The sequence below is a fragment of the Gopherus flavomarginatus genome, chromosome 4 (genome assembly GCF_025201925.1).
Source record: "Gopherus flavomarginatus isolate rGopFla2 chromosome 4, rGopFla2.mat.asm, whole genome shotgun sequence".
Lineage (NCBI taxonomy): Eukaryota > Metazoa > Chordata > Testudines > Testudinidae > Gopherus > Gopherus flavomarginatus.
In genome coordinates, this window is record NC_066620.1 from 182,826,590 (window position 1) to 182,852,471 (window position 25,882).

Sequence of the window (25,882 nt, forward strand, 5' to 3'; positions counted from 1 at the left end):
ATCCTGTTCTTAAAAAAGGTAAATGTTATTAAAAACAAAAAGATAGAAAATATCCCTGGAACTTAGGCATTTGTTATTTTAAAAAACTCAATTATTCAACATTTAAACATCAAGAATAACCTTCTTGAGGTCCAGCTTAAAGGTTACAAGCAAAACAAAAAGCATTTGGGGTTAGCACAAAGGAGTCCATAAGACAATAAGAAATAAACACAAATAAACCTAATCACGTCTTTTTAGACATTCCCTAATTTACTTACATATCTAGGGTTTCAGATAAGTAATCTCTAGGTATGATTTGATGGTTTTTCATATCTAACTTAAGCTTCTCACAGCATAACTGCAGTGCTCCCTGTTCCCCAGAGAACTATTACACACAGACAAAGCGAAGTTTTTTCCCAATTTAAAAAAGTTCTAGTCCTCCCATTGGCTGTTTTGGTCAGGTGCCCACTCCTTTCCTTTTACCTTTAGGCTTGTTAACCCTTTGCAGGTAAAGCATGTAGAGAACAACCACTAAGAGGAATTCCATAGCCAACTGGCTGGCGGGGTTTCCACAAAAGGGAGCTATCCCCTTTCTTATTTATAACAGTGGGACATATGGTCTTATTATTAGATTTATTACATTAGTGCCAAGGGACCAACTGAAATGGAGCATCATTGTGTAATACTGTAAAGACGCAGAGTAGAAGATAATCCCTGCTTCAAAGAATTTACAATCTAAAAAGACAAAGGGTGCAGGAACCGGATGTAATGTAGACACAAAGTAATAGTCTGCAACTTCCATGTTAGTTCCACAATTTAAAAAAAAATTCTTTAGATGAGATTTTATTAGGAGGGAAGTGTCTAGATGGAAAGACAAAGGAAGGGAGAGGGAGAAAGAAGAGGCAAGGCAAGAAGGGAGCATGCAGGGCAGTTAGAGTAAGGCTGTGAGAGAAGAGAGAGGAACAAACAGCTGGTGAAAAATGTGCAGATTCAAAATGGTGGAAAGCAGCCTGATGCCATCATCAGGGTAGATAGACTCCACACAGCAACCAGCTGAATTTCCCGGATTAGATAATACTGTATAAAACATACATACTATACTATTCTTAGTCTATAAATATGAACTGAAGCCATCTGAAATGGCTTTCACCAGAGGGAGAGGTGGACGGACAGTGGATAGCAGTGAGCCTGGCTGACTGAATCTGTAATTCACTATTTTTCCAGAGTTTCAGAAGAAAAATGTACTCACGTATCTCCAAAGATTAGAGGGTATCTAGTGATTAAGTTAGCTTGGAAGTGTGTATTAGAGTACAGTTTGCTACCTTCCAGCTTATCCATTTACATTCCTCAGCCAGATACCTAAGGGGTTTTATAATAGAGTTTTGTTTGTAAAGTAGCCAGTGATAGTTGAATTATAGTTCTGCTGAGCCTAACAAAATTGTATTGCCCTAAACTTAATTTTAAACAGTAAATCATCATAAATATTCCAAGAAGAGCACTCACTCTTCTGTAATATAAGGGTAGCACTGTTATGTTGTAATGTGATTTTTTTTAAATGTTCCTTGCCATGTAGTAGTCAGAAAGAAAGTTCATTGAATAAGTATTTATTATAAATTTTGCTAATATTGACTAATTTCAACCCTTAGAAGCTGAATCCTTATCATAGACATTAAAGATGAGACATCTAATGAGCAGATTTTCAAAACCATTCCCTGACATGGCACCAGAATGTTCTATGTCCACACACAGTGGTGCACTCATCTTACATTTGCATGTGCATAACCTGTATTTGTGCAAAAGGTCAGGATCTGTGCAGCAAGAGGACAGGTAAAGCAAAAATAAACCTCTCTCTTTAGGTTTCAGATTTATTTTTTAACAAGGTTCTGGTGGGACCAGAAGAAAACACTAAGACCCTACAAAACCAAAGTGACCAAAGTCTCTGGCCACACTTCTGTTACACCATTTAAAATCTTTAAACCCACAACAAAACAAAAACAATACCTTGAACAATTTAGAGCACAACACAGTATAATATGGCAGCTCTGCATCTCTTCTGTCTTTAGAACTCCCTGACTTGCATTTTCCACAGTAATCCCTTCTCTTCTCTGAAAGCAGCTGGGCTCATTAAGACTTGGAGCTGAATCTGGTTGCACTCAATCTTATTACTTCCCAAAAGTAATTGCCTCCTTGAGTTGACTCTGAAACCCCATCCTGCAATTGAACTCAAAAAGCACCATGCCCGCCATCAAAATAAGTCAGTGTGCACTTGACAATGATATGTGACATAGACTGAAATTGACCACAGCTGCATCACTTGTCATTAGAAAGCCCCCATTAAAAGAGATTTGCCACATAGTTGCCCTATCCTGTTTAAAACCAGTTCAGAGATGTTCATGGGTCATTAGCAGATCAAAATCTGGTGGACAGATAGTTGGGTCAGTGACGAGAGAATGATTAATAACTGACGTTGCTGACCAATTTTTGCACCAAGTGGATTCTACCATCATGTCCTATGGTAGCATAGATGACCAGAAAGGCCATCTAGAAGACAAGCATTCTGGTGGATGGTCAAAGAAGTCTGTGTACAACTGCAGGTTGCTATTCTCACGGATCGTAGCCAGTAGCATGACAGAGGTCTCAGTGAATATGGGGCGATGCTATGTTGCTAAGTATAATAGGCATGGCAATGGAGTTGCCCGTAAAGTTCTGGTTACAGTACGCATAGCTTTGTTAAGCTCAACATCAATCAGCCTTGTGTGAGATGAGTGACCTTAGACAGGAATCACAGTACTCTGCTGTGGAATAGCAGAGGGCAAGGGCTGATGAACTGAGTGTCTGTGTGCTTGCACCTTGGATTGAACTGGCCACTTTTCTAAGCAGGTTGTTTTGAGTGCTGACTTTGGCTGCCATCTTCCTCAAGTGGTTGCAGCACGTTAATAACCTATCCAAGGTAAACTTGGCTTGTATCACGCTGCAGGCATTAACCATTGAGGAAAATGTTCATCTTGTGGCTTGAACTTGCATTATGTAGATGGAATACACTAGAAACTGTCTTAGAAAAGCTCAGCTGCAGGTGCTATTGACTACAGTAGTCTGCCATGAGCTTCATGTCTTCATTCAAGACTGTGCCAGTTTCTGAGAGGGGCTGAGCTTGGGAGTGCAGCACATGTCATTGGCACAGATAAATTTATATGAGAGTGTACAAGGCAGATTGTTGATGAACAGCCAGGCCACACTGTAGTAACACAGGTTAAAGTGTCGCCAACACTTCCTCTCTTCTGGGGCCAGTTTCTGGTGGGCCAAAGTCAACCATAATTAGCTCAAGTGGTGGCGCAGAATTTGATAATGGGGTGTGTGTAGTTGTGATGCCCCTCTTCTTTTTTCCTGTAATTCGTCCAGACAATTGTCAATCTGGATAACAGGATCTAGAAAGGCATCAAGGCCCATTGAGTACAGTTCATCCTTGACTTCATCTACAAGCTCCATTGAGACTGAAATAACTGGATCTCCTCATTTCATTCTGTGTCCAATATGAGGTGACAGAAGTGAGCTGCGGAGAAAGTGGGTGTGCCCGACCCCAGTCAGAGTTTTCACCTGGCGGTCTTAGCGGAGTGGCACAGTTGGGGTGTTCAGAGATGGCTGATTGCTCATTAGAAGGCATCCTAGTTGGAGAGTATCACACTGCTGGCTTCCAACAGGGAGAAGGCCCAGTTCAACATCTTCCCAGTCAGCAGGCTGACTATCATGCCTGTCTTGGTCTGTTAGGAAAAGGACATCTGCAGTCAAAGCAAGAACATGAGGTGGCACTGATTTCTGAAGTTTCAGAATTTGGAGCAGCCTCCGTCAATGCGTTTGGGCAGAGGGATAGCATATTGAAGGTCAGGTGACAGTGCAGTCTGAGTCATGCCTGAGTATGTTTACCTGGGGTTTGAGACCCATGATCCCTCACAACATTATAGTAAGCCTGCTTTAGAATTGTAGGCCAGGCTCTGACATCCTTATTCATATTGATGAATATCTTTCTTTGGAGTAGCCCTAGAGAGAATAATGGGACTACTCCTGGAATAAGGTACTACTCAGGGTGAGTAGGTGACAGATTAGGTCCTACAAATAGATGCTCAGTGTGTCCTATTCCAAAATAAATTAAAAAGCTGTTATGTTTCCAATGAGTCTTAATTCACATGCTATACAATTAACTTAGAGCTGAGAAGCATCTTTAATTCCCACACAAAAACTGCATTATGATGGAGTTAAAACAGAGAATATGTATGAATAATTTAGGGTTAAAAAGGGATATTGTTATACCCAAAACAAGCATAATAAACTGAGGAGATGTAGAGCTAGTAAAATTTAAAAGAAATCAGAACATGTTAAGGTATGGAAATGCACAGCTAAGGCACCCATACAACCTTAATTCTGCATAGTAGTGACACAATGAATCAAAATTATGATTAGTGCATACGAAATATTTGCAATCCTAGATTAGAATAAATTGATCTTGAATACACACACCATTTTTGTCTTTCCCTGCCCTCCCCCATAGGCACCCCTTTCTGAAAATCTTGACCATAGGGCTAACAAAGTGCAAACTATGGACAAATAGGATGAAAAGGTCCCTGCACTGAAGAGTTTGCTCTCTGGGTTCAGGTCTTACAGTCAGCAAAACAAACGACATCAAAAACTTTAAAGGAGAATTTCATTGTGGGTGGATCTTGTTGAAGCAAACAGGATTTTAACAGAGGGTATGTCTACACTGTGTTTTAAAACCCATGACAGTGAGTCTCAGAGACCAGGTCTACAGACTATTGCTCATGAATGGGGCTTGCACTGTGGCCCAAAAAATAGCACCATAGACATTGCAGGGACAGAGTGGGCTCCCCAATATCCCTAAAGAGAGGGACCATTACATGTGGTGGAATATGCAGGCAGTGATCCACCCCTGAGACAAGGGGCTGAGCCTTAGGCAGAACCAAAATTCCTGACCATAAAGGATGGATATAGAAAAATTTATCAAGTGATTGGCTGATAGCCAGCAGCAGCAAGATGTGGCACAGCTTCAATAACAACTCCTGCAACAACTTAGTAATCAACAGCTGATCTGAGAGCTGTGAGTCCAACACTGGGAGAAGCAGCAACAATGTCTGCAGCAACTTGCTGTCCTGCTATCTAACCATGGAGGCCCAAATCCTAGGGAAGAAGTGACACCAGCCATCCAGGCTATGCCTGTGCATTTGGCAAAGATGTGGCCAGAGGACAACCTGGAGGCCTTCGTCATTACATTTGAGTGGGTCGCCTCAGCTGCCAAATGGCCCCCTGAGCAATAGGCCACCCTTTTGGCCCTGTACCTAACGGACCTGACACAAGCAGTATATCATGGACTCCTGATTGAGGAAGCCCAATACGATGGGAGGTTGAAAGCAGTGATTCTAGATTCTCTAGATATCTCGGCCGAGACATTCTGGCAATGATTCTGGGGAAAGACCTACCTGTGTTGCCAAGGATCATAGTCTACCAGCTAAAAGATGCATGCTGGCGATGGCTACAGGTGCTGAAGTTGCAGAGCAAGTGGTGCTCAAACAATTTACACACTTTCTCCCACCCTGAGGGAGGATTTGAGTCCTTTTCCACTGGCCATCAACCGTGAATGTGGCTGTTTCGCTCATTGAAGACTTTTTGGCAGCAGAGACCCTGGTCGGCCCTGGAGCTTGGCCCCCAACGCCAGGGGAATAAAGACCCAGGATCAAAAGAAGATCCCTTGGCCTGGCCTGAGAAGTCCCAATGAGCAGAATCTCAGAAATCCTCTGTGCTCATCCCCAGCATCTTGCCGAGCACCCAGAGGCCCCGATGTGGTGGGCCTTCCCACATGCTCGTTAAACCCTGATGATAGGCCCAGGCTCCCTGAAATAGGCCTCTGTTTTTCCTGTGGCCATTTCAGGCACCTGCAACATGAATTTCCAATGGTGGAATGCAGATTTAGCCAAGTCTGGGCTGGGGAATTGCCAGTCCAAAACCAGCCCACTTGCAAGGTGATGATCCCTTTTGACATGGATGGGCTATGGGTCTTGGCCCTCTTAGATTCTGGCTGTATGCAGATTGTCATCTGCCAGGGCCTCATCAAGATATCAGACTCATTGCTTGGCGTTATTCAATTCCAGTTCATCCACAGGAATGGGAAGCCCTACTCCAGTTCCCAGGTCACTATGATAGTGAATGGGGTGATGTGGGTTTTGATGATAGACGTGGCACTGAGGTTAGCACACCCCACCATCTTAGGGCATGATTTGCAAAGGTCCTGCACTCTGTGAACCATGCTGGGATGGCCTTCAAGAGGAATCCTTTCAAAGGAGCAGATGAGCTTTCCAAGGATTCGGGCGACCAGCCAACCCAGGATATTAACTGCGTGGGGTCATCCCCGCACCATCCACTTCCCAAACTTGTGAAAAGTCCCCAAATTTGGGAACCAGCTGGGACCAGTGGCAAGACCCCACACTTTGCTGGACCTATGAACAGTTGGCTCATGTCAACGGGGAGGTGACGGATCCCCATCAAGCAACCCAGTATCCCTACTTTGAATTGACAGGTGACCACCTTTACCATGTTGACCGTGACTCTCAGACCCAAGACACTTGGACCAGTTGGTCATACCCCAGTGCCACTGACATACGATCTTGAAACTAGCCCATGATATCCCTGTGGTGGGACACCTAGGACATAAAAAGACCTTAGCCTGAGTCTTGACCTGGTTCTTTTGGCTGGGGGTCCACTGGGACATAAAGGACTTTTGCAACTTTTGCCCCAAGTGCTAACTCATGGCCCCATGAGGAGTACTGAAAGCCCCACTCATCCCATTGCCAGTGATTGGGACCCTATTTGAGAGGATCTCCATGGACCTCGTGAGGCCTATCACAAAGAGTGTTGTGGGATTCAAATATATCTTGGTCATCTTAGGCTATGCCACCCAGTTCCCAGAAGCTATCCTCCTGTGGAACATCACAACCCTAGCCATTGCTGGAGAACTCCTTAAAACCTTTGCCAGGGTGAGCCTCACAGGGAAATACTGATGCATCAGGGCATGAATTTTACCTCAGACTGCTCTGACAGGTCTGTGATCTCTTAGGGGGTAAAAAAATTGCAGATGTCCATTTACCATCTGCAGACTGATGGACTGATGGAGCATTTTAACCAGACTCTTAAGGACATGTTACAGAAGTTTCCTCCAAATGAACTTCACCAGTGGGATCAGCTTATCCATTGCTAACCATTCAAGAGGTTCCCCAGTCTTCGACAAAATTCCCTTCAAATTATTGTATGGTCGGCAGTCATAGGGGCTGCTAGACCTTATCTGAGAGACGTGGGAACAAACACCATCTCCATTTCAGGGCCTCCTGTATTATGTTTTACACCTGAAGGGGCGCTTGTCCCGGGTGTGAGACCTGGTGAAAGAAAACCTTTAGGCCACCCAGGGAACTCAGGAGTGGATGTACAATAAGGGAGCAAGGACTCTTCTCGGGCTTCCCTAGGACGAATCAAAGCTCCTATGTCAAGGACCTTATGAAATTATTCGCTGGGTGGGGCTGGTCACTTATGAAATATGGCAACCTGGCTGACAGAAGAAATGACAGATTTATTGTGTCAACCTCTTAGAGCTGTGGCAGAAGTGCGAGGGGCTGCTAATTGCCCCATATCCCCCCCGAGCCAGAACTGCATCTCTGCCACAACTGACTCCAGAGAACCACAGGTGGAGGACACCCTCACTGAGGAACAGTGGAGATAGGCCCAGAAACTATGGAAGGTCTTCCCCAGAATCTTCACCACTCTGTTGGACCGAACCCAGCTCACGCAATATACCAAATTCATGAGTCCCAGAGAAGTTTGTGAGACTACCTGACCCCTTCTGCTACAGACATGCAAAATAGTGGAGGTCCAAGCTCTGGTGGAGCTGGGAGCAATTGAGAAGTCCCAAAGAGAATGGTATAGTCTCATTTTTCTGGTCCTGAAACCAGATCACAGAATCATAGAATATTAGGGTTGGAAAAGACCTCAGGAGGTCATCCTCTGCTCAAAGCAAGACCAACCCCAACTAAATCATCCCAGCTAGGGCTTTGTCAAGCCAGGCCTTAAAGACCTCTAAGGATGGAGATTCTACCACCTCCCTAGGTAAGCCATTCCTGTGCTTCACTACCCTCTTAGTGAAATAGTTTTTCCTAATATCCAACCTAGACCTCCCCCACTGAAACTTGAGACCACTGCCCCTTGTTCAGCCATCTGCCACCACTGAGAACAGCTGAGCTCCCTCCTCTTTAAAACCACCCTTCAGGTAATTGAAGGCTGCTATCAAATTCCCCCTTCACTCTTCTCTTCTGAAAACTAAATAACCCCAGCTCCCTCAGCCTCTCCTCATAAGTAATGTGCCCACTAATCATTTTTGTTGCCCTCTGCTAGACTCTCTCCAATTTGTCCACATCCCTTCTGTAGTGGTGGGGGGGACACCAAAACTGGATGAAATACTCCAGGTATGGCCTCACCAGTGCCAAATAGAGGGGAGTAATCACTTCCCTCGATCTGCTGGCAATGCTCCTACTAATACAGCCCAATATGTCATTGGCCTTCTTGGCTACAAGTGCACACTGCTGACTCATATCCAGCTTCTCATCCACTGTAATCCCCAGGTCCTCTTCTGCAGAACTGCTGCTTAGCCAGTTGGTCCCCAACCTGTAGCGGTGCATGGGATTCTTCCTTCCTAAGTGCAGGACTCTGCACTTGTCCTTGAACCTCATCAGATTTCCTTTGGCCCAATCCTCCAATTTTTCTAGGTCACTCTGGACCCTATCCCTACACTCTAGCTTATCTATCTCTCCCCCCAGCTTAGTGTCATCTCCAGAATTTGAGATTTTGCATAGATTTGCAGAGGGTGAATGCCATGCTGAAATTTTGGTATGTACTCAATGCCTCAAACTGTTGAGCTGCTTGACTGACTCGGTGATGCCCAGTATATTACCACCTTGGCTCTCACAAAGGAGTATTGGCAAATTCTGCTAGATTCAAGATCTAGGGAGAAAATAGTTTTTGACACCCCAACCGGGTTATACCAGACGCCCTTTGTCTCCATGGAGTCCCAGCTACCTTCCAGAAGGATGGACTGCATCCTATGGCCTCATAGCACCTACCTCAGGTATACCTTGGGGAGCAGTCGAGTAAACCCCCTGGTGGGAAAGGACCAGACTCTACAGTCTTATATGGCACCAACAACAAAAAGGAAGGTGTGGCAATTTCAAGGGCTAGCTGGTTATTACCACTGTTTTGTCTTCATTTTGCCTTTATCTTGGCTACCCCCAACATAGCCCTCAAGGACCACCTGTGCTGGGAGCCAGTAGCGTTTAGCCCCAACTTCACACATGAGTTTATCTTGCAAACTGATGCATCACAGGTGGGTCTTGGAGCTGTCTTTGCTGAGGAAAGTGAAGGAGGGGAACATCTGATAGCAGGGGTCGGCAACCTTTCAGAAGTGGTGTGCCAAGTCTTCATTTATTCATTGTAATTTAAGGTTTCGCGTGCCAGTAATACATTTTAACACTTTTAGAAGGTCTCTTTCTATAAGTCTATAATCTATAACTAAACTATTGTTGTATGTAAAGTAAATAAGGTTTTTAAAATGCTTAAGAAGCTTCATTTAAAATTAAATTAAGATGCAGAGCCCCCCGGACCAGTGGCCAGGACCTGGGCAGTGTGAGTGCCACCAGCTTGCGAGCCACCTTTGGCACGCATGCCATAGGTTGCTACCCCTGTCCTATAGTGTACATAAGTTGAAAGTTGTTGCCTCAAGAGCGGAACTACTTTGTAATTGAAAAAGAAACCTTAGCTGTCAAGCGGGCTGTGGATGCCCTACCATACTATCTCCTGGGAGCCCCCTTTATGCTTTTGATGAATCATGCCCCCCTTAAGTGGCTTGTATGTTTAAGATTGCTTTCTGAATATGCAAACTAATTGGATAATAGGACAGTTTACATAGTTTATCAATTTGACTTTATATTTTAAATTATGTAAGTAAAGTAAGTGAGTAAAACTGGTGAATTCCTGGTTTTATTGTAGTTGTATAACATGGACAAATAAACCTGGTTCTCTTAATTTGGTAAAAACAATTCTCTGTGTCTGAAATCTCACAGGTCAAATGTTGAGCAATGATGTTCTTTTATAACTGAGGTAAACCATCTCAGAAAGCAGCAGTGCTGATGCAACTTTAGACTCTGTGGGCTATAATAAACTATATGCATTTATTTTTTAAAAAATTAGTCAATTTTAGAAAACTGTGTGTCTAATTTACTGCAGTGATAAATTGTGTGGATTTTTGTGTATTTGTTTGACATGCTATTAAGTGGGAATTCTACACACTGGTATCTGCTGCACCCTTTTATATGCTGACATAAACAATAAATCATAATATATTGTACAAATACTTTTTAGTTACTGCAGTAGTGGATTTGAATATCTTTGTAGCAGAAGCATTTTATTACATTGTAAACTGAGCTGGACTATTGCAAATAAACTGAGCCCAAGACCTGTAACATTATTACTCAGATGCAGAGTCACTTATGAATAGATACTCTAGGAACCAATTATGGTTGAATTGTGAAGGACACCTGTAAGAATAGAGGTCAGGATAGGCTAAATATCACTTTACAAGTAATTACATGATTTCTAGTTGAAATACACATCTTCACAACAGAAGTGTGTAGTTACAGGGGTGACATATATGCATTACAGTGTGCATCTCACTACCATGGCTCTCTCTCACATACCATAATTTTCATTGGAATTACTGACAGTTTTTACAAAAACACAGCAGCTTTTTAGAAACTATCATATACTCATCCTTATTGTACAATGAGGGACAGATGACCAGTATGGTTATACTTGTTTTCAGCTTCTCTCCACTCCCTTTCCCCCCTTAAAAGCTTCTTTCAATAACCACCAAAACAAAGCCCTGTTCCATCCCCCCACCCAATATCCTAAAAGGATTCACTCCGAACCTCTCCCTCTTCTGAGCAAGGGATATAGAAGAGATCTGCTTCTGGGTCTGTGGCACTTCCCTTCCCAGTGACCATGCCTGAGCTCCTAAATAGATCCACATCCCTGCAGGTTTCTGTCATGCTGAAATCCAATAGAGGAGAATGTGAATTGCTTTGAGACAATAGCCTGCCTTAGGAGTGAGAGAGGGTTTCATGCAGCAAAGAGACAAGTAAGAAGATTGGTACAGGCATGACTGTCAACCTGCCCAACCTCCCAGTTCCTGGAAACCTACCAGCAAATTCACTTTAAAAACTAATATCTGTTTCCATCATATTCCCGAACCTGTAGAAATATCACCTAATTTTCAGGTGTCAAATAGTTAGAAATAAGCTAGCTCCCCAAGTATTAAAACTATAAAGGAAAATTACAATAGAGTATAAAATAATTTCCAATCCCTTTGCCCAGTGTAAAAATACAAGTAAAATATTCCATTATTTCTTTAAAGTGCTGGATATTTGCCAATTTAAATATAGAATAATGAAACACAAAAGATTTAGATTATGTTCATTCTTTCTTCTTAGCCATGATTTAATGGAATGATTGGAAAAGGGTCATTATATATCTTTATGTAAGTGTAAATATATAAGGGTCATGAACAGAAAGACCTTCCTATACAACCATATTTCAAACCATTTTCTAAATGTCTTTTATTAGAGAATTATTTTATCCACCACCAGTGTTATAGTCATAGACATAATGCTGCTTCTCACACTACATGTAGTGGTATATCCAGAAGTGATTGGTGAAACTGATGTGACTCATAGTTCAGGTTTAATTTAGATACATTTTCAAGGTCCAGCTGCTTTGTAAACTTCTTGGCTCTGATTTTTCTATGGCTGTGCATCTGCTGTAATTGTTTATACCAGATTTGGTAGCATGTAACCTCACGTTTCCTCTGGTATAAACATGTAAACAATATACAAGGCAACTTCTGCTCCAGCTGGAACTGTTTTAAGAACAGCTTCTCTCTGAATAGTTCATCATTTCCAGTTGTCATTTGTAACAAAACCAACATGTGTAAAGAAGAAGGTAGCTGAGCATTTCAGAAGGTTCAGCTAAACAAAAAATGGGCAAAAGTTCAAGCTGGAATTCTTGGCTTAACTTTACAAAAGTGACTAGTGATTTTGGGAGCCTCCATTTGTGGGCATCCAATTTGAGACACTGTAAAGGGGCCTGATTTTAAGAGGCTGGATGCTTGGTCATACTAAGAATCAGACCCCTTCAAGATGCCTCATGCTGGGTATCCAAAAACTGAGACACTCCAAATCACTTTTGCCATTTGGTGCCATGGATTTGCCATGCCCTACAGTCACTTGGTGGTGGTGTTGGGGTGACTTTAAAAGTCAGGGAACAGACTAATTATTCAGAGAACTGTCTTTTTCTCACATCAAGCTGTATATGCTTTGTCATCAGCTAAGAAGAGCTTCTGTTGCTACCTGAATCTCGACTGTTGGATGAAGGAAACAGAGATAGGAAAGTGCATTTAAAGCATCTTGTTTTATCAGCTCATTTATAAACTCAATGGTGAGTGCCACTTATTTTTATAGTTCTCAATATCACCAGCTAGTCATTGTTTTCTCACAAAAGGCTTCTCCTCACAAACGTGTACAAAGTAACCACAGTGTTCCTTTTGCTGATAAATGGATAATAGTCTTGCAGATCACTAATTTTTCTATCTTGATGGGGGATGCTGCCTCTGTAAGAAAGGAGTGACACAGAAGAGCTTGTAAGAGACTGTTTTTTATTTTCTAGGCCCAAACACCTGAAGCATATCTGGTTTCCAGCACACCTGTGTGTCACACATATTATATTTTGTGACTCTTATAGCAAGTGTCCAGATGCTAAAATATTGGGTAAAACTATACTGACAGATAAAAAAGGGCTTAATTGGCCCCCACAGGCAGCATATTCTCTGAAGGAGTGAGGTATAATTACTCCTATCCCTGTCTATTGCATGCTGCTGGCACTCAAAATATATATTATAATAAATAATATATAGAATGCATAATTTAAAACTCTTGCCCTGAGTTCCTACCATCCAACTCCATCCTGGATACACTCCAGTTTGGCTTCTGGCTCCTTCAGATTAAGAAAATCAATTCTGTACAAACCCAATTTGCACCATAAATAATTTGCAAGACTTCATTCCAATCTTGTGTAACTTAGTGTAAAGACCCTGGCCTGGATCCTTGCTACAGCTAAGGAGGATAGTGTGCAAGCTGGTGGTAAAGCTCACATTAGTACTCTCCAAAACATACAGTCACTGTGTACCGGGCCAATAGCCAAATGTTAAGTTAGAGGTGCTGAGGGCTGCTCTGGCTTATTTTGGGTGCTAGTGGTCCCTAGGGGTCAAAACAACAGGATAGGGGCATCCTGGCAATGTATCCCTTGCTATAGCTATGATCACTATGTCATCCCTGGCAACAGAGATGGGGGTGGTATAAGAGCTTATGTACAGGCTGTAGGCCACCATAAGATCTCACTTGATCTTCTTTGGTGTAGAATCTCGATAGAGTGGGGTTTGTGGCCAAAACCTACTGATGGCTGCATGAAGCAGGAGGATGTCCCTTAATGAACTTATATCAAAGAAAAAACATGAATAGAGGGACAGAAGAAGAGAGAAAGAGGAAGCAGTAGGATGCATGTGCTGATTGGAACCATTTTTTAAAGCAAAGAGTACTAGACTGTGCTCATGTATACTAGTGTATCTTATTCACCAAGTCAGAATGGAGCATAGAGTGGCTTAATTTAAGACCATCAGTGATATTTGGCAAGATATTGGAGAGAAGCACTAAATCTCTCTTTACTGCATTTTCCAATCCAACATACTAATGCAGAGATATCTAGTCACATGGAAGTCAGAATCTAACTGACATTAAATGACAAACCAGGATAGCAAAAGATGTAAGAAAGTTATTGAAATGGTTACCAAATAACTGTTAATTAGGAAGAATTAGAGTCCTTGTTGAGATGTGGACAGATGTATGTAATTATAAAGTAGAGCACATAATTTTCAGTAGAGGAGTACAGATCAACAGAAAAGAGAACAGGTGCATAAGTGTCATGGGCCATTAACAATTATCTCAGATGCATTATGAAGCATGTCACAAATCTGAAGGAGTTCATTTGCCAGTAACTGCTATTATAGCTCATTATTGCATGATTTGGAGTATGTCAATATACTTAAAATATGACATACTTGCAGCTCCATGGGGAATATTTTTACCATTGGGTTTTGAGCCAATGTTTCATTGGAAACACCAGTATTTTTATCAGCTGTCCTTTGGAATGATGAGGGAATGGTCAGAGTATTGTAATGTTTAGCATAGATAGCACCTCCACCAGTAGAGGGTGCTGTACCTTTATGTTAGTGTTATGTTGTTTTCTGGCATGTTGTTCTGTTGTTGTTCTGACCTGGAGGATTAGCAGAAAGTTCAGCCCTGCCTGTGTTTGCTGGAGTTGGTACTTGCAGTATCCTAATAAATCTCTGTGATTCTATAAGCAAGTCTCAAGATATTCCATTCCATTCAAGATAGCATCCCTATATTTATTCTATTCTAAATATAGTAGAGTTGGTAGATGTGGTGATCCCTGTAAATAGCCCAGGGACAGATCATGCCCCTGTGATCTATAGGTATGTCTCTGCTGGAGCTGGAAAGTGTAATTCTTGGCTTGGGTAGACATACCTGTGCTAGGTCTAATTGAACCAGCACACTAAAAAGAGAAGTGTAGCTGTGGCAGTGCAAGCAGCGGGATGGCCTAGCAGTCCTGAGTATGATCCTGTCTGAGACCGTAGGCACATATTGGTTGCCTAGCCCCTTCCACTACTCATGCTGCTGTGGCTGCACTTCTATTTTTAGCACATTAACTCGATCAGAGCTAGGGTAGATATGTCTACCCATGCTGGAAAAGCCAGCTTCCAGCTCCTATGGAGATATTCCTCTGTGTAGACCTCTTCCTTTTCTGCACAAATGATAGCTGATTCCAAGGCTCCCAGTCCTCTATGGAAGGGAGTCCTGGGAATCGAGATCTGCCCAGGAGGTGAGTATGGGAAGTGGTCAGCCCCTTGTTTGGGGAAATAAGGGAGGAGGAGATACATCCTATGTGAGAGGGCACACAGTTGTAGTATTAGTAATACTAAACAAACATTTATACTCTGGAAGTTCTTGAGTCCTCAGTTATATCAGAGCTCCCCACCATTAATGGAAAGTAAAAGGTAGATTTCATAAAGTTTAAAGCCAGAAGTGGTCCTTAAATTACCTAGTCTAAACTCCAGTATTTCATAGGCCATTACATTTAATCCAGATACCCCTATATTGAGTCCAATGACTTTAGTCAGACCAAAGCATTTCATTTCTCAAGCATCTAACCTGTTTGCCACAGGCAGAGAACAAGAGACTCGAAGGTGCCACCAATGTCTGAGGCCCCTGCAAGTGTTAGGGAATTGATTAGGTCAATATGCCCAGATGATCCTAGCCAGTGAACCATCCCCGTGCTACAGAGGAAGGTGGAGGGTGAGAAATGGGGGAGTGGAGAACAAACACCAATATCCTTGCCAATCTGTTCTGGAGGAAAATTGAGAGAAATCTGGTGCTTACCCTGACTGTGACCATGTAAGCAAAACACACAAGCCAGACATCTAACAAAAAGGATTCTCTTTACCACCATAGAGCATAGATCCTCCCATCTGATGTTCCATCTCCAGCTGTGGCCAATCCCTGATGCTTCAGAGGAAAGTGAAAAAAAGTCTTCCAAAAGTCTCTCTCACTAATTGTGTATCAGAGGAAAAATCTTCTTTCTGACCCTTGCAGGCAACTAGCTGAAGCCCTGAAGCATAATATTTGATTATTGTCATTTTCTTAATGTAAAGGCTTACAATCATGATGAGAGTGATGCAGGCAGTCCTATTGTCCCAATGGCCAATGAAAGAAGGGGATGAACAGGAGGATTCATAAATCCACAAATTCCAAAGCTCGAAGGGACCACCACAGACATCCAACCTAACCCACCCCCCAAACAGGCCATAGAATTTCTCCCAGAAGCTGACCTAAAGCATATCTTTTAGATAGCTTTCTAAATCTCACCTTAAAGACTCCAAGGAATGGTGGGTCAGTTGTTCCAAAGTGTAATTACTCTCAGTGCTAGGAAATTGTGTCTTATTTCAAGGCTGAATTTGTCTAACTTCAGCTTTCAGCCATTGGATCTTGTTCTGTCTTTGTCAGCAAGACTGAAAACCTCCCCACTATCTGATTTCTTTCCCAGATGTAAGTATTTTCCAGGATAGTCCTTGCCCCCAAGCAATTTACAGTCAAATAATCTATACAATCTATTACTATTGATCCATCTAAATGTGGCTTCATGAATTCACAAATGATGGTATTTTACAGCTTTCTCTAAAAAAAATAATGGTTTAGATTCTCACTTGGCTTAAACTAGCATAGCTCCATAGGAATCAAAGAAGCTGTGATGATTTATGCCAGTGGAAGATCTGGCCCAGGCTTGCAATATTGTAATTCAGCATTAGTCCAGAGTGGAAATAAGGTGGATGGAAGCCAGTGCAAACCGTTTCCATATTCCTAATATAACTAGAGAAACCTGGTAAAAGAATGGTTCTTGTTTTGACTTCCTCTGGCAGAGTAAAGTTCACTCCTTTTTCCCCAAGTGTGGTATGGACCATATTTCCTGTGAGAAAACAGATACTGAGATTATTATAGGCAGTAAATAATAATAATTACTGTCATGTCCTAGAGTATCTGAATCTCCTGTGGATATGCTTCTCTTTTAAAAATACACTTTTAGTGATGAAGTATCAGCTAACAGTGGTAAAACAATGAATTTGTAAAAGCTAATTTCTAGCCCTCACAACATTATTAGGTCAAATAGAGACAAACCAGCAGGATAAAAAATAAAAGGTTTTTGTGCATCTCTAAAACTGGAAGTTCACAGTGTCGTCTGCCTCAGTGTATAGTGTTGTAAAACCACTGGAACTCCCTGTCCACTCTATAATACACTTCTCTAGACATTATCAGCATGTGATAGTAACAATGGATATATTCCTGTTTAAGTGCCCATTACCATGGTAACCGAGTGCCCAGAAAGGTATGAAGGGAACACATAAAAGACATATTTTTCTTTTTTCTAGAGCTGGCTAGAAATTGGGTTTTCCCACAGAAAATTTTGATGAAAGTGAAGAAAATTCATTTTTGTCTAAATATGCTACATAAAATTTTAACTTTTTTGACAACAAATCAAAATCTGATGTTAAGAAATGCCTCCATGGTGCCTCATGGATGTTATAGTTCAGGATCCTCATGCCTCCATTCTCCTCTATTGACTGGCCTCCCTGTCTGAACCATATTTCCTATGATGCATCACAACAGTCTCCCTTCTTGCTGAGCTGCTGTGATACATCAGGGCAGCCCTGGCCATTGCACATCATGGGAGGTGTAGTCTGGCTGGGAAACTTGGCTCACAGAGAAGAACGGCAGCATGAGGCAGAAGAACTACAACTCTCATGAGGCACTGTGGTGGCATTTTTTAATCAAAATGTTTGTTTTTCACTGAAAAATGTTTTTCCCCCCGTAAACCTGAAAACTTTTTGGGTGCTTGTTTTTTTACAAAAAGTTAAAAGTTTCCAAGGTAGATACTTTTAACAAAAATTTTGTTTAATTAAAAAACTCAATTTTTTATCAAAATCAGTTTTGATGGAAAAAGTTTCAACCACTCCTGCTCATTTCTTCTTTCACCAGGGCCTAGGTTTTGTTTATTTTTGTGTTATGGTGTCAATTCAGGAAGGCTAGGCCAGAGAATTGGGCTTTTCAATTTCCTCTTAAAGTAGTTTGCAGTCATTCTAACTTTTCTAAAAGTGAGTTCCAGGTTCCCAAAGGCTCTGTCTCCTGCACACAGTTTCACTCTTGAGATTGACAGGTCTGTTGTTCCAGTGGAATGCAGCTGTCATGAAAAGTCATGATCATGCAGGGTCATGATTGTGGTTAACTGCATTAACAAAGCCCTCTGGGTCACTTGAGATTATGATCATGCAAGTAATTTTAGAGGACTTTGCAAATGAGGACCAAGTTGTTGAGTATAACCTAGTATATCACAGAGGTCTAGAAAAGAGCGGAGCATTGCAGTGATGCGCTCTTGTTGGCCTGCATTGCTGATGAACTGCTGTGTTTTGAACAAATTGTAGCTTTTTAATTGTCTGTAGTTTTGAGGCCAGTAGCTTCATACTGAGGCACAGAGAATTGAAAGGCTCAAGCCTTGATGTCATAAATGTATGCATCACCATGGCAAAGTCAGATTCCAACAAAAGAGGGCAGGAAGAAGGCATTTTCCATGATCATGGCTAGTTTGTCTGGAAGTCCACTGAAGCCTGCAGTCTGTCTTAATGATCTGCGAACAGACTCCCTTACTGGAGAGTGATTTTATAGTGGTGGTGAATTCTTTGAAGTCCTTCTCTCTTCTCACCTGTATCACTTCAGTCTTTGCAGGATTCTGCTTCAGCCAGCCACTCTTCATCCATATTCAGACACTGAGAGCACTGTATTGTCCTGTGCTGAAAAATCAATACTATGAATACTTTGTGTGCTGAGTCTATTTGATCTCCATGGTTGTCATGGCTACACTTCTAGGTATTGATTCATCCACAGGGATCTCAGGGTTGGATGTTGCCTCTATTGAGATAGGAATCTTTTGTCCTGAAAAATCTAAGAAAATTCTACAATACACCCTCTAAAAGCATGCAGTCCCTTTTCACATACACTCAAGACACTGTGTGAGATTTTTTTCAGTGATTTCTCAAAGGCCTCCTACTAATGACAGTAGGTCCTATTGCTAAAGGTGTTACACAGACATGTGATAAAAGCTATTGTGAAATTTAGAAGGGTGAAATGAAATACGCACAGGACTGCCGCTTTGCCTCAGTGAACACAGAATGGTATTATGTTCAAATACACAATGAATCACACAGTCCAGGTGGACACGCTATAGCAATTTATCAGATCCTCTTGTCCACATATTGGATCTGTCAGGGTTGCCCTGAAAGAGGAAATTAATTGCAAGAGATTGTAGAAAAAGATTGCCAATTGAGTCAGAGCTATAGCTTCAACTTTTCCTCTTTATTGTTCAGTTTCTTGCCATTTTTCAAGTGTGTCAGTATACGAAAACCAAATACCACTACTGCCTAGTGGCAGCCACAAAACCCTTTAGTTCAGGGGTCAGCAACCTTTCAGAAGTGGTGTGTCGAGTCTTCATTTATTCACTCTAATTTAAGGTTTTGCGTGCCTGTAATACATTTTAATGTTTTTTAGAAGGTCTCTCTCTATAAGTCTATATGCAGGGGCGGGGTGAGCGGAGGGCGGAAAAGAGCAGGCCGGGCCGGGCTGGGCAGGATTTTTAATGGCACGCTGCTGCCTGCCGGGACTCCAGCAGGCAGCAGCGCGCCATTAAAAATCGACTTGCGTGCTGTCTTTGGCACACGTGCCATAGGTTGCCGACCCCTGCTTTGGTTCATCCTAGATGCACTTTTAATACTGATCCTAATGTAGCAAGTTGAGAGGTACAGTTAGATCTCTATCTGTTTAGGTACTGATATGGCCTTCATCATCCTAGTATCTGAGCACCTCACAATTATTAAGTATCAGAGGGGTAGCCGTGTTAGCAGGGCCGTCCTTAGGATTTATGGTGCCCTAGGCGGGATTATTAAACTGATGGCCCTGTGCCTGTCTTGCTCTTAGCAACACAAACATAAGCTTACACTATTGGAAAACTTACCACATGCATGTTATTAAAACCAGTTTAACTTAATTAAGCACACTGTAATGCTGATGGACTAGCACTAAAGAAGTAACACTATAGAAAAAATTCTGATTTGACAGAATGATGCAAATAATATAATTTTTTTCATTTGTCAACATTTTATTGGAAATTTATATGAAGAGGTATTGAAACAAGGATTTGTTTTTAATTAAAAGCAATCTTTCCGGCTTTTTTGGCTGCAAAATCAGTAATAATGTCATTGTATGACAAAGACAAAGTGATGTCTTGTTTGATTGCAAGAAAAGCAAGACCAATCAAGTGTTCCTGACTCCTTGTAGGGCGGAGATAGTTTTTAATGAGCTTTAGTTTTGAGAAACTCCTTTCTCCTGATGCTACTGTTACAGCAATTGTCAGTAGAATACGAGTGGCAACGTACACATTAGGATATATGTCAACAAGTTTGCTGATATGAGTAAACTGTACAATGTCCATCATCGATTTTGCATGTGGCAACATTTGATGACAGTGTACTCAATTCTTCATGCAGTTCAAGTCCATTTAAATCAAAATGATTGCCATGCTTCAGGAGGCTCTCTAGGTCAGGAGTCCCCAACGCGGTGCCCGAGGGTGCCATGGCGCCCACAGGGGCCTCTCAATGCACCTGCGTGCTGGCCGGCGGAAGCATTTCTGCGGTGACGCCTCTGGATGATGCTGCTTGCCACCAATAAGCAGCGTCATACAGAGGCGTCACCGCTGAAATGCCGCCGAATTTCGCTGCATTTCGGTGGATGATCGTCCACTGCCATGGTCCTTCATCTGGTGACCGCCAGATAAAAAAGGTTGAGGACCACTGCTTTAGGTTGTCATTAGTTGCTCTTGTTTTCCTATTTCATTGAATTTAGTCCTGCTCAGCCTGCTACCAGCTGAGTGAATGGTACCCCAGGCCGACAGCGGGTTGAGTGGCTCAGCCAGGGTATCAGCCACCAGTCTTCCCAGCTGGCTGCCAGCCTGGGATTCCTTGGGGGTCCCCAGACCAGCAGCGGGTGCTGAGTGGGGCGGGCGACTGGGACCCTGGATGGCAATGGGGCAGCAGCCGGAACCCCAGACCAGTGGTGGGCTGAGCCGCTCAGCCCACCGCAGCATGCCATCAAAAATCAGCTCGCGTGCCACCTTTGGCACATGTTCCATAGGTTGCCAACCGCTGCTCTATACATTAATAAGGAGATGAGCATATTACAGTTGTTGGAGGGCTCTATTTAGCACTAACAGGGCTATAGGAAAGTCAGTCAACATTTTTTGTTTCTCTGATGAAAACTGGCCCACTCCCTTCCCCATACCAAACTTGTCACAAATAATTGTCAACAACTTAATTTTCTGTTTTTGGCTAAGATATTGATTTTTTTAAAAAAATAGTGAAGTTGAATTCAGGATTGTTAGCAAGCATTTTTGGCGAACATATTTGTTAAATGACAATCTAAATGGCAACACAGTACTGCTTTCATGCCTGGCTCACCTCCTAGCCTGCTGGTCCAACAGCTGCAGTAGAGGAGGAGATAGGTAGAAAACTGCAGGACCCCAAAATCCACCTCTTGAGGTGCAGAGTGGCAACAGCAGCAGCAAACCCTCAGGTCCAATCACACGCCAATGAGCACCACCGCCAGCCCAACAGACCATGGTGAAGTTAGCACAGCATCTGATCTCAGGGACAGGGCACCCATGGAGCCACGGCAGCTCATCCTGCCCTGCTCAACTCCCCCCGGATGAGATGGATCACTGCCAGCACTGGGGGAGAGACGCGCTCCCCAGCTAGGGTGACCAGATCCAGATGTCCTGATTTTATAGGGCCAGTCCTGATATTTGGGGCTTTGCCTTATATGGGTACCAATTACCCCCACCTAGGGTGACCAGATAGCAAATGTGAAAAATCAGGACTGGGGTGTGGGAGTTGGGGGGAATAGGAGCCTATATAAGAAAAAGACCCAAAAATCAGGACTGTCCCTATAAAATCGGGACATCTGGTCACCCTACAAGTGAGTTCCTTCCCCCACCCCCTCCAGAGACCCCAGCAGCCAATCCCCTCTCTCAGACTGTGCTGCATTCAGCTCTCTCTAGGACCCAGCAGCCCTGCTCTTACATGCTCCACTGCTTCCCATCTCTGGGCTCACAGCAGAGCAGTGCCCCCAGACCTAGTGGTGCCCTAGGCGGCTGCCTGTTCTGCCTATGGCTAAGGACAGCTCTGCGTGTTAGTCTGGATCTGTAAAAGCAGCAAAGAATCCTGTGGCACCTTATAGACTAACAGACGTTTTGGAGCATGAGCTTTCGTGGGTGAATACCCAGACATGCATCTGACGAAGTGGGTATTCACTCACGAAAGCTCATGCTCCAAAACGTCTGTTAGTCTATAAGGTGCCACAGGATTCTTTGCTGCTTTCACAATTATTAATGGATTTTATCCTCACACCAGTCCCCTATGGTAGAGATGCCTAATCCCCATTTTACGGATGGCTCTGTGTAGATTAAATGACTTGGCCAAGGTCATACAGGAGTTCGTGTCTGGGCCAGGTACAACCCAGCTCTCCTGAGTCCAAGCCCAGTACCTCATCCACTAGGCTATCCTTTTGTGCCTTAATTATGATATGCATTGCACAAGCATATTTTTGGAAAAGCAAACTACTACTAAAAAAATTGATGAAAATACAAAAATGTAAAGAAAATAGAAGAGCAGCTCAGTCATGTTTATAATACAGAGTTTCAACTGACCTTGTCTGGTAGTGCTGATTTTTCTACAGATAGAAGGCTTCAAGTGTAGTGTGAGCAAATGTTCCTGCTGAGCACCCTCTGTGGGCTATAATTGCTCCGTGTAAATAGCAGAAGAGATGCTCTCTTACCTGTTTTATGTACTGAACACATAGCAGTTTCCTTTCCAGTTATGACTCCCATGCAGTGGTTTGGATTTGGATGGGAAACAATTTGGGTGGAATCCATGTATTTTTTTTCTGTGACTTACATTTACCATTTGCTAACTATGATAAGAAATGCACTATTTATCTTCCTCCTCAGCTTTGTGTGGGTCCCCCTGCTATCTGAGATTTTCACACCGCAGTTACTTTCTATGGCATAAGAATGAAAGGAGATGAGGCATATTCAGAGGGGGGATGAAAGCCCAGTATTTGTTATTAAAAGAGAGCTTGGTTCCTAGTAGAACACATACAATTCCTTGTGACCACAAATCTGGGCACAAAGGATACTGCAATGTAAAATTAGTATACAAGAGCTTAGTTAATTTGTGTATTGGGCATAATGGCTACATTAAATTAAAGCTGAACAGAATGATTTCAATTTAAGCACAATCTGGTCACCAGTCACCAATTAAGAGGGGAAAAAAGACAAAATTTGGTTTCAATTTATTGCATGAGAGGTTACAGAACACTGTTAGAAAGAACACGTCAGATAGTGATTATAAATCATTACAGACTAGAGCTTTAAGAGCCACATGGAATAAAATAAATCTCAGTTACTAATTAACCCTTTCTGCCTTCTTCATTGATTTCTTTGGGAGTTTTTTTGGTGATATTGCGTATCTTCTTGTAGCAGTGAAAGGCTGGAGTGATGTGTGAGTTTCTCTGAAGTGAAGATAGAAAAAAATGGGCTTTAAATGATTTGGGGATTGCTGAATCAGCCCCAGTACACCTCTTTTCAGTTTTAATGAAACAGTGGGATGTGATGAGAATAAATATTAAGCACAGGAAGCCACTAACATCCAATAAACAGAGAGGCAATGTGGGTAAGTGAATAGAGCACTGGACTGGGACTCAGAAGATTTGGCTTTGGTTTTACTCTGGCTTTGCCACTGGCCAGCTGGGTGACCTTGGGTAAGTCAGTTTAACCTCTCTGTGCCTCGATTTCCCTTTCTGTAAAATGGCGATAATGCTACTTAATCTGCTTTTGGCTCTACCAATGAAAAGCAATAGGTCAGTGGTTTTCAAAATATTTGTATTGGTGACCCCTTTCACACAGCAAGCCTTTGAATATAACCCCCCTTTATAAATTAAAAATGGGGCAGATTTAATTCAATGGGGGTTCAGGGCTGTCATTCCCACAAAGCTGACAGCTAGTGATCCCCCTGTAACCACCTTTCAACTCCCTGAGGGGTCATGACCCTCAGTTTGATAACCCCTGTGCTAGGCATTGTTTAAAGTGTGATTATTTTTGAAAACGTGATGAGAGAGCGGAGTTAGGCAAATGCTGTGTGCTTTTGAAAAATTTCCCCTAAGACTTTTTATATTAAAGAAACATAATGCTGAAGGAAAAGAAAAGGACATAATTGTCTCAAACTCAGCATACTTTAGCTTGGCACGTTTTGGGTTGTCTTCCAGCCAGTTCCTCCGCTATCAGAAAGAGCAATGAAATTCACCTTTAATTTAGAAACTACTTTCTCTGTGATGGGCTGGACCTCTGTGAACTATCCTCTGAGAGCTCACACTCTTAGAGAAGCCTTTCCAGTAGGTTCTCCTAGTGGTTGGTACATTTTTAAATCTGGGAGAGAGAAGATGGCCGTTTTGCACCCGACTGTCGCAGACTGCATTTCCCTCTCGTTTAGCTCCTAAGTATTTTAACTACTATGTTCCCACCCTTGTTTTCCTTTCCTCTTATTCCTGAGGAGGTGGCACATCCTCACACACTGGTAGAAGGGATGATGTGAAATGAGCTATCACAGGAGTTTGTAGAGTCAAAGAGCAAGGTTCACCATCGGTCTAAGCAAGTCCAACTTTGCTGAAGTCACTAGGGGTATACCCACTTATCCCAATAGTAAATATAGCCCAAATTCTGTCACTGTATTTTAAAAGGGATTGGACAATTTTATAAACCATAATACTTTTGTCAGCATATGATTGAGGCCTGATTCTTTGATATACTGAGATCCCTCAACCCCCATGAGTATTAATGGGAATCAGAATTGTGTGTCTCCAGTATGCTAGTGGTAATTACCATGTTTAAGGATCAAAACTGATCACTGCAGGAAACAGTAAGAAATCTCCACCTTTCCCATGCAAAGCATGATTATGTGCAAATAGGGTTTGTTAATTTATCTCCCCATTCAACATCAGGAAGTGACCTCTCCAAGAAGTAGGAATTGATGGACCAGTAGTCTAATATATGATGGCAAAATCTTCTATTTCTCTTCAAAGTCTTCCCAAGATTTATTTTTTTAATTATCTACAGCTATGATTTTTGTTAACAGCAGACGGAGCTGAAGGAAAAGGAGGAGGAAAGAGAAAATGCAACCAGGCTCTGTAACCTAGTTCCTCCTGCAATTTTGTAAACAGCAAAGAGAGCTCTTACAGTGCAATTAAATATAAAAAAAGTACTACTCAAATATTTCCTTTGCAATAAACATTTCATTACGGTGAGTTAAGTGAGAAAGCATCTGTTAAATTGTTTTAAATAACTGCATTACTTAATCAAAATAGATTCCTGAGTGAATTTGTTAAAGTTTCTTTTCTGAGAGTTTCAGCATCTGCATCTGCTGACTGATTTATTTCCCTGACATTAACTGAGTATTATGGAGAAAAACACAGTTTGACCTCAGGCGAGCTGGTGTGAGACATAAAACTGTTTCAGGTTGAATTTGCCTTCTTAAATTTTTCATGCAATTCGCTCAGCAGGACCACTGTTCAGCTCTGAAAAGATTTTGAACCTAATAACCATAACTGCTTCGGTCCAGCCATCAAAAAAACATTTATTTCATCAAAGCTATCCCCGTTTCCTTCCTCCCGCCCCTTTTAATACAGGATAATAACACTGAATAGGTTTAAGGGCCATCAATTGTAAAATTATCATTTTTCACCAAAGCAACATTATATTAAACGCTTAATTATTCATTACTAATGCTTGTCATGGTGAAATATTGTCCTTGTAATTTTTAAAGCACCAGGCCTAGCTTTTCTTCCTTGAAGGTTAATGGCTGAGCCTTCAGTTTCATTACCTTTCCTATATGTAGCACTCCTCATATGTAATAGCTCAGCTTTCCACTGTCCTTTTCTCCCCTTGTATCTGAAGACCACAATAAAAATAT